General features: G+C 40.7%; 1 protein-coding gene across 33 annotated transcripts in view; it reads left to right on the top strand.

Moving 5' to 3' along the window:
• The window catches only part of SH3D19 (SH3 domain containing 19), a 196778-nt gene that overhangs the window by 49216 nt on the left and 132038 nt on the right, over positions 1 to 15524 (top strand). The gene's annotated exons all lie outside the window — the stretch shown is intronic.

The following is a 15524-nucleotide window of genomic DNA, read 5'->3' as shown; positions in this document are numbered from 1 at the left end:
GTGACAGAAAGAACCTGTCTCAAATAATAATGGAAGACCAGAAAATGTAGCTATTTTGGTAAGAACTATTCAGTTACAGGCCACTGAAGCTCACTTAAGCTAGCTTAAATCAAGAGGAGATTATTTTAAAGCTATTGTTTTGAACTGAATTATGTCTCCTCAAAAATGTATCTTGAAGTCCTAACTGTACTCCCATACCTCAGAGTATGACAATATTTGGAGATAAGGTCTTTAAAGAGGTAATTATATTAAAAAAAGGTCATTAGGTTGGGTTCTAATCTGATCTGAGTGATGTCCTTCGAAGAGGAAATGTCATATATGTTACATGTACAGAGGGAGAAGACAGCTATTTACAAGCGTAGGATGCCTGAAACAAATCCTTCCCTCATGGCCCTCAGAAAGAACCAGTCATGCTGATACCTTGATCTTGGACTTCCATGCTTCAGAACTGTGAGAAAATAAATTTCTGTTTGTTAAGTTCATCTAGTCTGTGGTACTTTGTTACAGCAGCCCTAGCAAACTTATGTAGATGTCTATGGAACAATAAGAACAGGATAACAAGGACACCTGGAGCTGCCATAGGACAACCCTGAAAACCAGAGCTGAAAGGAGCTCTGGATTCTTGATAGCTTAAGAGCTCATAGCAGGATCTTCTCTCTGGTTCTCTGCTATTAATATGGCTCAACCACATTCCGTGTTGTTTCTTTCTGTCCTACTATAAACTGCTCAAGTTGTTCCCTGTTTTCAGTTCAGACTCCCAAGACGTCTTATTTGGTACAGATTATCTTTTCTAACTAGGCTATAGGTTCATGGCCATAGATTAACTGTCCTTGGGGTAAGTACCCTTATATGGGAAGGTGAGAAGATGGAGATGCAGAAATATGGCCATCTTAGAAGCAGGTGCTATTGTGGCAGGGCAGATGCCAGGTTTGCTATATCTCAGTAAAGTAGCATAAAGATGTTTACCTCTTTAAATACATTTTAAAAGATTTTAGAAGTGAACACATGAAAAGAAATCTCTTCATTTGCTTTTTTAAGCAAACACTGCTACACCATGAATTTTTACCAAATGTATGTTTTTCAGATTCACTTGTTTTCATTTGTGTCTGCTTGACTGGGATGAAAATCTCCTACTACTATTACATTTGTGATGGTTTCTGTATACATTTTTAATGGTTCTTGTTTTGTATATCCAATTTTTTTTGTTTGTTTATGTATTCGCTCTGGTTTTCTGCCACTAACTGTGATTTTTTCATTATATAATGACTCTTAGTATTTTTCACCTTAATTTTTTCTGAAATTAACATTACAACCGGCAGTTTTCTCCAGCTCATTTCATTGAAGAAAAAGATTTCTTATTCATAGCACAACCATCTATGTGAGTATTCCAATTAATTTATGGTATTCACAGACAATTTTAGCTGTTGAGTTAACTCACTTAAATATAGTTTTTTTAAAAAGTCAGACCTCAGTTTGAGATTTGCCTTCTGATCATGTTTAGAGTAAGGGTAGCTTATTATTCATTTTGCAGAGACCTGAAAGCTTTGGACAGATCTTTCTGTTGACTTACCACAGGAGCAAAAATCTTGAGCGGACAGTCCTTTCCCTCTGAGGATTTTGTGGTTGTCCCAGGTCTTTGGACTTCTTTTTTCTTTTTTTTTTTTTTTTTTTTTTTTGAGATGGAGTCTTGCTCTGTTGCCCAGGCTGGAGTGCAGTGGCCTAATCTCGGCTCACTGCAACCTCCCCATCTTGGGTTCAAGCGATTCACCGGCCTCAGCCTCCCAAGTAGCTGGGATTACAGGTGCGTGCCACCAGCCTGGCTAATTTTTTGTACTTTTAGTAGACATGGGGTTTCACCATATTAGCCAGGATGGTCTCGATCCTCTGACCTTGTGATCCGCCCACCTCGGCCTCCCAAAGTGCTGGGATTACAGGCGTGAGCTACTGTGCCCGGCGGGACTTTTATTAATACATCATTGGACAAATCTGAAGTACTGGCTTATACCTTTTATATGTTAGTTGGATTGCTCACAGAATCTCTCCTCTCTTTTGTTTAAATGTTTTGTAAATATATATTTCAGTTTTGGTGTCTGTTAAATTTAGTTGGAAATAATAAGGCACCAGTACTTTATTTTGAAAATTGGAAGGTAAAAGGAAATAATTAAATAGTTATCCTACTTTTCCTGTATAAACTGTCATTCAGAGTATCAAAATAGGTTTAGTTGGTGAGGGAAAAATTCCAACTAATAAATGTAGTTGGACCAGTAGCATTAGAAAATCACCACTTACAGCCCCTCGTGAAATAATTGATTCAAAGAATGATTATCAAATCTTTAGATGAAAAGTTGATAGAGAGCTTAGGCTGTTACCATTTGAACCCTCTGATCAATCTTAGCATCACTAAAAGTGGGACAAGGCAGACATGTGCCTCCTGATGTTACCCCCTATGAAGTATCCTTGTTAAAAAAAAGAAGAAAAGAAAAGTGAAACCTGAATCTCTAAGGCTCCTTTCCCTTGCAGCAAATATAAGGGATAAAGGAGTAAGTCAAATTACAGCTTAAGGAAGTAAATAGTCAACTCCGGAATGTAGGACATTTTACAAAGCAGCTGACCCAGTTACTGTTGTAAGTCCATGTTATGAGGGTAAAAAGGGAGAGAGGCTGATTTAGATTATAAGAAACTTTGTGTTTGCATCCTGATTTAACAAACCAACTTATTGTTAATCTTGGCAGGTGTCATAATGGCATTTAGCTTTTTAAGAAACTATCTATTCCTAAAGAGAAAGGTGGGACCCTCTTAACCGTTTCTAAATCTAAGCTAAAATGATTTATCATTTTGGAGAAAGTTCTTCTGGTTGCAGCCAGGTGCGGTGGCTCACGCCTGTAATCCCAGCACTTTGGGAGGCTGAGGCGGGTGGATCACCTGAGGTCGGGAGTTCAAGACCAGCCTGACCAACATGGATAAACCCCGTCTCTACTAAAAATACAAAATTAGCCGGGCATGGTGGTACATGCCTGTAATCCCAGCTACTCGGGAAGGCTGAGGCAGGAGAATCGCTTGAACCTGGGAGGTGGACGTTGCAGTGAGTCGAGATCGCGCCATCGTACACCACCCTGTGCAACAAGAGTGAAACTCCATCTCAAAAAAAAAGAAAAGTTCTTCTGTTTTTCAGCCCACAGTGCTATTCTTTTATTTTCGTGGGTATGGTTGTATTACCTTAAGCAAGTCACCTTTTCCCTAAGGCTTGTATTTTCCCATTGTACCATGAAGGCGCTGGAATCAGTTAATGATCTCAAAGATTAAATTATGCATTGCTTGTTTGTCACCATGTTTTATCTATTTATCTTTGCCTTTTGCCTACATTATCTGTCTATAAATATTCCTTTTCATTCAGTAATCAAGAAACATGTTGGATCTGCCATTTTACTGCTTCATTGACTCTTATAAGGAAGTGCCAAAGAGTTGGAAGAGTGGGTGCTTAATGCCCACCCCAGGGACTTCCCTGAACACAGCTCTTACAGTTCCTGCCTCTCTCATCATGCCGTGTCTTCAGGTCTTAGATTCTCTGTCCCCAGATTATTACCCTATGCTATCATTAAAGTTATCTTTAAATACCTCTGCTGTACACAATAACTATAATAATAATAATCTCTGCAAAATGGGAATAATAATATCCCACAAGAGCTTCATAAGAATTAAATGAGATACTATAGAGCTAATACTTAGCTTGGGTTTGGCCTATTTAGCATATGCTAATTAATGGCAGCTGCTATTTTTATTATTATTGTTGTTGAACTCATTTCTTAGCTTTAAGTATTTGATTCTGCCCAAACAGTTTATCGTAGTGATGGCTTGGATTGATGGTGGTGGTACCTCTTGACCAGGGCTTCTTAACCCTGACACTATTGACATTTTGGGCCAGATGATTCTTTGTTGTGGGGTAGCTAGCCTGTTCACTGTAGGATATTAAGCAGCATCCCTATTAAATGCCAGTCATACCTACCTATTAAATGCCAGTCATACCTACTACACCTAGTTGTGACAACCAAAAATGTCTCCAAACATTGACAGATGTCCCCTGGGAGAACCACTGCTGTAAAGCAAAGATGCTACTTCAAGAATTCAGTCTTCTTTTGAGCACCCTGAGGATAAAACAGGGAAAACAATAGATTTGCAAGCTTTGTAGCTTTTTATCTATATTAACAGAAAGGGCAAATGGACACCATTGTCTATTTTCTAATTCAACCCATCAATCAATCTATTATATTGGAAAATGAATAGATCTCCTTATAAAACAGTCTCCTAAAGAATAATTGAGGCCACGCATAGTGGCTCACACCTATAATCCTAGACTTTTGGGGGGCCGAGGCGAAAGGATTGCTTGAGCTTAGGAGTTCAAGACCAGCCTGGACAACATAGTGAGACCCCATCTCTACAGAAAAATTAAAAAATTAGCCAAGTGGGGGCTGCATGTTTGTAGTCCCAGTTACTCAAGACGCTGAGGTGGGAGGATTGCTTGAACTTGAGAGTTTGAGACTGCAGTGGGCTGTGATTGGGACACTACACTCCAGCCTGGGTGACAGAGTAAGACCCTGTCTCAAAAAAAAAGAATAATTGACTTCTCTAGTATATGTATATCAGGCCTTGGCTTTTGCCTTTGTGTTCCCTCTACTAAAAGGTCCAGTCTAGTTTTAGTTTTTGAACTTGGACAAGAAATTTTTTGTGAAACTTTTCTTTCACAAATCAGTAAGTGCTAGAATTAGTCCATATACAGTCATGTGCTTCATAATGACATTTCAGACCACATATACTAGGGTGGTTCTATAAGATTATAATGGAGCTGACAAATTCCTATTGCCTAGTGACATTAGAGTTGTAGGGCAATGCATTACTCAAATGTTCAGGGTGGTGCTGTTATAAACAAACCTACTGACTGCCAGTTGTATAAAAGCATAACATATGCAGTTACATACAGTACATATGTGGCAGGCTGTTCTTCTATTGCTGTAAAGAAATACCTGAGACTGAGTAATTTATAAAGAAAGAGCTTTAATTGGCTTATGGTTCTGCAGGCTGTACAGGAGGCATAGCGGCATCCGCTTCTGAGAACGCCTCAAGAAGCTTCCAATCATGGTAGAAGGCAAAGGGGGAGCAGGAGGCACATCACATGGTGAAAGCAAGAGAGAGAGTGGGGGAGGTGCCACACACTTTTAATGACCAGAACTCACACACTGTTTTGAGGATAGTACCGAGAGGATGGTAATAAACCATTCAGGAGAAACTCACCCTTGTGATCCAATCACCTCCCACGAGGCCCCACCTCCAACACTGGGGATTATAATTCAACATGAGATTTGGGTGGGGGTCAGCATCCAAACTATATCAACATAATGCTTGATAATCATAATAAATGAGTATGTTACTGGTTTATGTATTTTTTATGCTATACTTTTAATCATTATTTTACAGTGTACTCTGTCTACTTTAAAAAAAAAAAAGTTAACTGCAAAACAGCTTCAGGCAGGTCTGGCAGAAAGTATTCTGGAAAAGGCATTGTTATCATAGTAGATGACAACTCCATGCATGTTATTGCCCTTGAACACCTCCCAGTGGGACAAGACGTGGAGGTGGAAGACAATGATACTGATGATCCTGACCCTGTGCAGGCCTAGGCTAATGTGTGTGCTTGCGTCTTAGTTTTTTTTTTTTTTAAAGAGAAGCTTAAAAAGTAAAAGTAACAAAATTTTACAAAGAGAAAAAGGCATATAGAATAAGGATACAAGGAAAGAAAATATTTTTGTACAACTATACAATGTGTTTGTGTTTTAAGCTAAGAGTTATTAGAAGAGTCAAAAGTTCTTAAAAATCAAAATTTTATAAAGTTATACTAAGCAAAGATTAATGTATTAAAGAAAAATTTTTTTAAATACACTTAGTGTAGCCTAAGTGTACAGTGTTTATAAAGTCTACAGTAGTGTACTATCATGTCCTAAGCCTTCACATTCACTCACTACTCACTCACTGACTCATCCAGAGCAACTTCTAGTCCTGCAAGCTTTGTTCACAGTAAGTTGCTCTATATAGATGTACCAGTTTTTATCTTTTATAATATATTTTTACTGTACCTTTTCTATGTTTAGATACATAAATACTTCCCATTGTGTTACAGTTGCCTACAGTATTCAGTACAGTCACTTGCTGCACAGGTTTGTAGCCTGTGAGCGACAGGCTATAGCATGTAACCTAAGTGTGTAGCAGGCTGTATCACTGAGTTTTGTGTCAATTCACTCTAAGATGTTCGCACAATGACAAAATCACCTAATGACACATTTCTTAGAACGTATCTCCATCATTAAGCAACATGTCATGTACTTAGCATCTGTTATGTCAGGGCCAAGCCCTGGACAACCTTTCAGAGATAATCTTCTTTCTCTCCCCAACTCTTTGCCTTATTGACTAGTCTACAGGTTTCCCTGGACTGCACTCATCTCCTCGACAGGGACTAATCTTGCTCTGAGCACCATCCTACTTGCTTGGAACACTAATGCCGTTTAAAACCAGTCCCCCCTTTACAGGGAGGACTGGTTATTTTGATCACCAACTAATGCACCTGTTCTTTTGATCACTAACAAAATACATTTCCCTTTTTATGTTTATTCACTTCTACTCATACTAAAGGAATTCTTCCCTATAATTTTGACAGCTGGCTTTCTATAGTCTATAGTTCTCATTTTGTTAATTGAAAAAACAAGATTCAATACTTTGTTTGCAGGATACTACATGTTGTTAGAAGGTCAGAAAGATGAATAGGACATTAGTTTATTTTCTCAAGTCTGTTTTTATCTATTCAGAAGGAAAAGTAAAAGCTATGTGCACCCAAGGAACTACAAATAGAGACAAGAAATACAAGAGGTACAAATAACTAGGGCCAAAGGCCAAGTGTTATTTTGGCGTAATATAAGGAAAAATCTTACAGCTTTCCAACAATGAACGGAGGTAATTTGGTATAGTGGAAAGAGCCTTTTTTTTTTTTTTTCTTTGAGATAGGGTCTTGCTCTGTCACCCAGGCTAGAGTGTAGTGTGTCGCCCAGGCTAGAGTGTAGTGGCACAATCACAGCTCACTGCAACCTTGACCTTCCAGGCTTAATCGATCCTCCCACCTCAGCCTCATGAGTAGCTGGGACTACAGGCACATACCACTATGCTGGACCAACTTTGTTTTGTTTTGTTTTGTTTTGTTTTTTGTTTTTGAGAGAGGGAGGGTCTCACCGTGTTGCCCAGGATTGTTGCAAACTCCTGGCCTCAAACCATCCTTCCACCTCGAGCTCCAGAAGTGCTGGGATTACAGGCATGAGCCACCACACGCGGCTGAAAAAGCCGTATTTTTGAAGTCTGACAGCCCTGGATAGATCTGTTAAATTAAATATTGGCTGTTTAGTCTTAGGCAGATTACTTAGCCTCTTTGAACCTCAGTTTTGTGTGTTTTTATTTCATTTGTAAATGGGGCTAAATAATACCTTCTTGAGTTGTTAAAACTAAATAAGATAATATTTAAAGTGACCAGCATAGTACTTAACACAGAGGAGTCATAAAGTAAATATGAGTTCCTGCCATTATTAAGAGATGAGATATGTCATGTTATCCAGAGAATTCACTTAGGCAGCTCTTCCACAAGCAACATGACTTGACTCAAGTAATTTCAATCTAGTTTCTGGGTTCTTAGCTTTTTAGCTTCTGGACTTCAGGCCTTGTCAGAGCACCTAGAAGAGATCAAATTCAAGGGACTGACTCACTAAACTCTGAGGCTTATGTATGAACCAGAATATTTATTCTCACTAAGGGCTATTCATTTCCATTATTTGGAATTTTCAGTTTTCCCTACCAGGGCACCTCTTCTTCACATGAGTCAAGAAGCCAAATGTGTTGTGGTTTAAAGAGGTTTAAAATGAGAATAAATGGAGGTGGCTCATCTCCAGGAGCATTTCACTTACTAAGATGAAATATCTCATGTCTACAAAAACTGAAAGACCACTTTTCTAAAACAGAACATGTTTTTCTAAGTAAATGTAAAGTTTATATTCATTAGACTCAGGGTTTTTCTCCCTTAACAGCCTAGAATCTGATGAACATATATAGTTAACGGACTTTTCCCTTCTTAGATTCCATGCTATCTCCCGTCTTAATCCTGGTTTTCTTCAACCAGTGCATAATACTATTGATTAGATTTAAAGTTTCATTGGTACGATCTTATTCCTAGTACGTAGCCTTAAGATTATACCCAAGTCTCCAAGATTACCATCTTCCTAAAACATGAGGTATGTATTTACTTCAGGGTATACCCAAGTCTCCAAGATTACCTTCTTCCTAAAACATGAGGTATGTATTTACTTCAGGGTTTGTCCTACATGTAACTATCTCATCCATTATGTGTGTTATTTTACTTGTTAAGTTTCAGTTTTAGAGGATTCTTGTGGGCAAGGGGTGGACAATACTGTGTAGTGAAAATAGTTCCCATTCCCTCATTCCCAACAATGAATAATTTTCCAAAGCTCTTGTAATAAGTAGTATAAGGGGGCCAGGCACTGTGGCTCACACCTGTAATCCCAGTACTTTGGGAGGCTGAGGCGGGTGGATGGCTTGAGGTCAGGAGTTCATGACCATCCTGGGGAAGGGCAACATGGGGTAACTCCATGTCTCTACAAAAAATATAAAAATTAGCCGGGTGTGGTGGTGCACTCTTGTAATCCTAGCTACTCAGGAGGCTGAGGCAGGAGAACTGCGTGAACCCGGGAGGTGGAGGTTGCAGTGAACCGAGATTGCGCCACTGTGCTCCAGCCTGGGTAACAGAGCAAGACTCTGTCTTTAAAAAAAATAAATAAATAAAATAAAAAGAAAAGAAAAGAAATAGAAGAAATATAAAGATTAATTGATCATTCTATTAAAAAGTAAACTTATGCCTTGAGCTTGGAGTAGTATCGAATAATTTGTGAAGTGCCTTCCAACTGTTATATTTTGTGATTTTATAACCACCTTTTATCTCCTATTTTTTGGCTCCACTATGTAGATCCATCATCTTCTCTCACATTCTATCCGGTTTTTTTTTTTTTCAACTGATTTAGCATCCCATGTGGGTAGTGAGTTTACATTTTCTTTTGCTGAAGCATTTTCCACAGTGTCAAGTATGCCTTGTTTGAAATTCTGTGGTGGTGTCATCTACAAAAATTCTAACAAGCTGTTACTGACACAAACAGTATCCCTTTGAGAATAAATTGTAATCGTTCTTTATCCTACTTATAATTTGATAATTTTTGCATTTGGGAATTTGTTTTCTTCTGAATTCTTTTTTTATATGTATGGAAAGCTTTTTCATGGCCCACATTTAATTAACTTATTATTATGTAATTACCTTATTTTTGTGATTATTTATGAAAATTATTTTCAAACAATGATTTTATTAGTACTCAGAGTGAGGAATATTCACTTTGCAGTTGTTCGTTCCACTGTCTTGCCAAAACTCCTTCCTTATTTTTTACTCTTTATTCATCAAGTAATGTAGAGCATTGTGTCTATTATTATATTTTAATCTGCATACTGTGAAATCCAGCTCAGCTCTGGTCAGTGTCAGATCCCATGTTTTTAACCATTCGTTGTATATCAGAAAAAAAAAGGAAAAAAAGAAAATAAGGCAGCCATATATTCTTCATATGAAACATATTCTTAGACTACTCTGGTTACAGGATGTTACATTTTGGAAATATCCCTAGTAAATACCTTCATTAACGCCAACACTCCTGAGAACACAACTATAACATTTAATCCATGACTACTAAGCACAGTCAGCCTTAGCTTCTCAGGCTCTCATTCCAGACTCTTCCCGTACTCTACTTGTGAAGGCAGCCTTCAAGACGGCCTCCAATGACCTTCAACTCCTGATAGTCACACCTTGTTGGCTTACTACTAAAGAATAGAATGCTATAAGAAGTAATGAGATGTTAGGGTTTTATTATTATTATTATTATTTTGAGACAGTCTTGCTCTGTCGCCCAGGCTGGAGAGCAGTGATGGGATGTTGGCTCACCGCCAGCTCCCAGGTTCAAGCGATTCTCCTCCTACCTCAGCCTCCTGGGTGGCTTGGATTACAGATGCCCACCACCAAGCCCGACTAATTTTTGTATTTTTAATAGAGACGACATTTCACCATGTTAGCCAGGCTGGTTTTGAACTCCTGACCTCAGGTGATCTGCCCGCCTCAGCCTCCCAAAGCTGGGATTACAGATGTGAGCCACCACGCCTGGCCAAGATGTCAGTTTTGAGATTAGGTTATAAAAAGACTGTGGCTGGCCAGGCATGGGTGCCCATGCCTGTAATCTCAGTACTTTGGGAGACCAAGGCAGGAGGATCGCTTCAGCTCAGGAGTTTAAGACCACCCTGGGCAACGTGACAAGACTTTATCTCTACAAAAATTTTAAAATAGCTGGGAGTGGTGGTGTGTACCTGTGGTCTCAGCTACTCAGAAGGCTGAAGTGGGGTGGATCACTTGAGCCCAGGTGATCGAGGCTGCAGTGAGCTGTGTTTTTACCACCACACTCCAGCCTGGGCCACAGAATGAGACCTTGTCCATAAAAAAAAAAAAAAAAAAAAAAAGACTGTAGCTTCCATCTTGGGTGCTCTTTATTGCTCTGTCTTGGATCATTCACTCTCAGAGAAGCCAGCTGCCAAAGGCATTCCTTCAGAGAGGCCCACATGAATGGTAACAGGCACAAGTGAGCTTGGAAGCTGATCCTTTCGTAGTTGAGCCTTGATGACTGTAGCTGTGGCTGACACAACAGCAGCTTTTTGAAAGATCCTAAACCATAACTAACCAGCTAAGTCTTCCAGATTACTGTCCTACAGAAACTATGAGATAATAAATCTTCATTGTTTTAACTACCGAGTTTTGGGGTAATTTGTTGTATTACAATAGATAACTAATATACTGCCTGGGTTCCTCCTCCAGCCTGGCCTGTTTTATTTGAAACCTTCTAATCTTCCAAGTCCCTACTTTTTCCTCAGAATCCAGTCTAATTCCAGGATTGGATGGTTTTCATCTTGGATTAAGCCAGTGGCAAACTAACCTCTGGACCCCAGTGTCTTCACCTGTAGAATGTGGGGATTTGTTGGGCTAAGTGATGTCCAGATTCCTTTTAGCCCTCAAGTTCTCTGCTTCTGCATTTCCCCAGGCACTGTCTTCAATTTCATCAAAAGAATGAATATGAGAAATAATTGTTAGAATCAACCAAATTTTATTCACTCTGGGGATCTTGTTTACTAGACTGACTTGTACGGGGGAAAGGCAACAAGCAAATTAGGCTTATGGGACAGCAGAACTGCATCTGTCTTGCTGACTCTTCAAAATCTGTCTTCAGAATCTCAGCTCTGGAATTTCCTTTTCTCATTCTCAATTGCCACTTTACCCAGGGCATACTGACCTCAGCCAGTTAAGGTGGCCCCAGGAAAATCAGAGGCAGAAGCACAATAGGGAGGAGCCTAGAGAGGCCCAGACTGAGGGTAGCAGAAAACTCAGCAAGCGAGATGGCAGACTTCTCAATCCAAGACTTGTGGAAATGGATGTTTGTGTATATTCCAGGCCCATTGGTTTGGATGCAGTTTGATCCCCGGCTCACCACTCCTGCCAGGACCCAGAAATCTTCAACTTGACACATCAGGGGGTCTCCTCTACTGCCTAAAGAGAGAGAGAGAGGAAAGTTGGCCAGACAGTGCATAGGGCAAAGGGAAGGAGGTGAAACTCTTCAAGAGTTTAGCCAAGAACTGTGCGGTTAGGCCTGTCCAGACACTCCTGGGTTCACCCAGGGTCTCCGAAGCTATGAGATGTGGAGGAAGCACAGTGGGGAAGGCAAGGCCTGTGAAAGGTGCCTGAGGGGTGGATTCTTACAGTACACTGATCCATCTGCCCCACTGGGAGCTTGGAACAGATCATAGCTTCACTGATGATGAGCTCAACTCCGTGCAGCAAGCTTTCATTTTGATAGTAGTCACCGCATGTCTGGAGATCAGTGAGGGACACTTTCACCTCCATCAGTGTATAAGAAGGCTTGATATCTGTAGGGCCAAAAAGAGTCAAAGCTGTCTTAATTAAAAAGTGATTTCTAGCTATGGATACAGATTTTGTGCCTTTGATTTTCAGAGAAAGCTCTAATTTCAAATATTCTGCCCTGTGTTAGATACCATCCTGATTTCTGGTTTGGGAAACAACCTAAAGGCTGAGCTCCCCGGCCCTGGACGAGGCTGTGGGCAGTTGGCTCCTGTTCATATAGCACAAATTAATAACAGAAAAATCTTGTAATTTAGGAAAACCCAAAACAGTGAATGTAGAATTAAATTGTCTTCAGAATATAGATTTATTTTTCCATAGAAATAAGGGGTAGATCTAGTAAGAAGAATTACCCAGAAATGAAGCTGTACTTTCCTAGCTAGTTTGACTCAGGAACCTTTGCTGAGTGGCCTTCCTTTCCTGAGCACATCTTCATGTCTCCTTTCCCTATCCACCTACCCACACACACTCCACCCAGGTACAGAAGGAGAACTATATTACTTAGACTGCACAGAACTATCCTATCTCTAAATTCATTGTTCTGTCCTTTTTACTTTTAAGGTCTCAGCACTATTGCTAAACAAGAACAAAAGCTGGTATCAATAAGCAAAGAGATTATAGCAGAAGAAATATGGAAGAGGCAAAGGGTCACAGAGAATTTGAAGTCTGAAGCACCTCAGATTACTGCAGTATATCTGGTGCTCTAGGGCTAGGATAGAGAGCAGGCGGAGAGAATGTCAGTCGAAGAAGTAGAACACAGAAAATCTATGTATCTTCACGTCAGAATACTCCAGTATAGCCCCATCCAGTCACCCAGCAGGAGGTTGTATTCTTCTTCAGGTGGACTTCAGACGAGGGAAGGCAGATGAGCAGGACAACAGGGCTAACAGAAACTGGGGAGGGCAGTTTTACTACAGCAATGGCACTAGATGTGTTTGCTTGGAAATCAGGGTTGGGGGATAATCTGGGACACATGTACTATCGTTTTGGAGTCTGCGCAACCAAAGATCTACCACCACTACGCTGTATTTCCTGGCATCCTTAGACCTGAGAAGAGAAGCAGAAGAGATACCATGGGTTTCTTGTGACTCTGCCCTGGGTCATCATAGCAGAGCCCATTGTTCTGGATATGGCATTTTTCCTCTAGTTCTTCTGAGGCTTTCATTCCTTCAACAAGTATTGAGCATCTCCTGATAAATGAAATTAAAATAGACATGATCTGGCCCTCAGGGGGCTATAATTTTAAGGGGTGTGTGTGTGTGTGTGTGTTTGTGTGTGTGTTTGTGTGTATGTGTGTTGGGGCAGAGCAAGAGAAACAACAAACAAATACAAAATTTACAATTGTGATAAATGTTATGAAGAAAACAAACAGAATTTTAAAGTAGAGGGTAAAGGAATCGGGGAGAGTCTTTGGATTGGATGGTTAGGAAAGGTCTTGTTGAAGAGGTAACCTTTCAACTGAGTCCCAAAAGGAAAAAGTCAGCCGTAAGAGTGATAAAAGCATTCCAGACAGGGAATAGAGTATGCAAGGCCTTGAGGGTGAGAAAGAGTTTGGCAGTCTCCAGGAATTGAAAGAAAAACTGGAGAATGGGATGAGGTTGGAAAAGTGGGCACACACCTGGTGATTCATGGCTTGTAGGCCACAATGTGGCATTTGGGTTTTATTATAGGTGCCTGGGCAACCACTGGAGGATTCGAAGCAGGGAGTGATATTATTTCACCCCTAACTTTAAAAAGTCACTTTTTGATGTGTATTGAAGGTAGTAAAACCTATTATACTGTTGCAGTGGTCCAGGGGTAGCTATGTTAGAGTCAAAGTATATTTTGGAAGTAAAACTGACAAGAATGGTACGTGCATTGGATGTGGAAGGTGAGAAAAAGAGAGATACAATATTTGTCTTGAGTAACTGGTTATATTGTTGAATGAAATGAGGAAGAGAGAGAGAAAAAGACTGGGGGACAGTGATGGTGGTAAAATTACCTTTTCTGACCATGTGACCTTTGAGATGCCAAATGGAAGTGCATCAGGACTGGTGTTTGGGGCTAGAGATACAAGTATGAGTGTTATCAGCAAATATATGACATTTAAACCAAGGGAAATGGATGAGGGTAGATAATGAGAAATTACTTAATGGGTACAATGTACATTATTTGGGTGATGGATACCCTAAGAGCTCTGATGTCACCGCTATGCAGTCTAGGCATATAACAGAAATTACAGTTGTACTCCATAAATGCATACAAATAAAATAAAAATATTTTAAACTAAGAGGCACACTTTCTTTCAAAAAGAAAAAAAAAAAGATGGATGAGTTAACTTAGGGATAGTGAAGAGGGCTCAGGATTGTGCATCTGAAGAGTGGTATGAGGTGCAGGCATGCTGTAAGGGAAGGAGCCCTTCCTGGGGGATGTCTCCTGGGTAGAGGCTTCAATTTGAGGAATGGGGTAGGAGAATGTAACTATTTTTAGGTAGTCAATCAAGATGATGTTACATTTGAAGAAGCCTAAAGTCTGAGAGTAGTTGTACTGAACTGAGAGCTGGAGTAGGAAATATTTGAACCCACTAATAACGCACAACAAGTGTATTGGGCAGTGCACGATAAGCCCCGCCCAGCCTCAGCTCAGGCGCTTCAGTCACCCAGGTGCCTTCATAGGTCTCCCCACAGCAGGGCCAGCACTCACCAGAAGCAGATCGCCACTGTCAGCACCCACTCCTCTGAGATGAGGGTGGCTGAGCAGACATGAATCAAGCCCTGGCGGATGCTGACCTGCCAGGGCCACTGTCCCACGCTAGCCTCCCAGCCTGAGTCAATGCCAGATGAGACTGGGCCAAGAAAACTTGGAGGGATGCAGCCTGGAATCCTGCCCCTCTGCCCTCACCCCTCCATGGTCATTTCCCAAACTCAGGTCCTCTTTCCTCTGTACACAGATTCCCTTCCCTCAGTCCATCCAGGCATGCTGCCCCTGCCTGAGGTGTCTTACTTGACTTCAAGAGATTCTCTGGTTCATCCTTATCTGTCAGTTTTGGAAGTAGAACTGACAAGAATGGTATATACATTGGATGTGGAAGGTGAGCGGAAGTGAGATACAATATTTGTCTTGAGTAACTGGTTATATCGTTGAATGAAATGGGGAAGACCTTGTCTCACTCTGTTACCTGGGCTAGAAGTACAGTGGGATGATCATAGCATACTGCAGCCTAGACCTCCTAGTGGGAGAATGGGGAATGTGGGAGGCACTCTTGATGAATTCTTGTTGCTACAGAGGGCGCTCACCCATGCCCTGTGCAGCCTTTCCTGGTCTGAAGCCCCTGTCCCTACCTAGAGCTTAACTCGCTCTGGGAGCTCACCCGAAATCCCCAGCAGAAGGAATAGCGTGAATGCACAGCCAGCAGCGCCATGTCTCTGTTCTCAGGGCCAGCACTCCCTGCCCC

This window comes from Macaca mulatta, chromosome 5 (genome assembly GCF_049350105.2).
Source record: "Macaca mulatta isolate MMU2019108-1 chromosome 5, T2T-MMU8v2.0, whole genome shotgun sequence".
In the NCBI taxonomy this organism is placed as follows: domain Eukaryota; kingdom Metazoa; phylum Chordata; class Mammalia; order Primates; family Cercopithecidae; genus Macaca; species Macaca mulatta.
The sequence above is the reverse complement of the archived record's forward strand: the minus strand, read 5'-3'. Positions and strand labels throughout refer to the sequence as shown.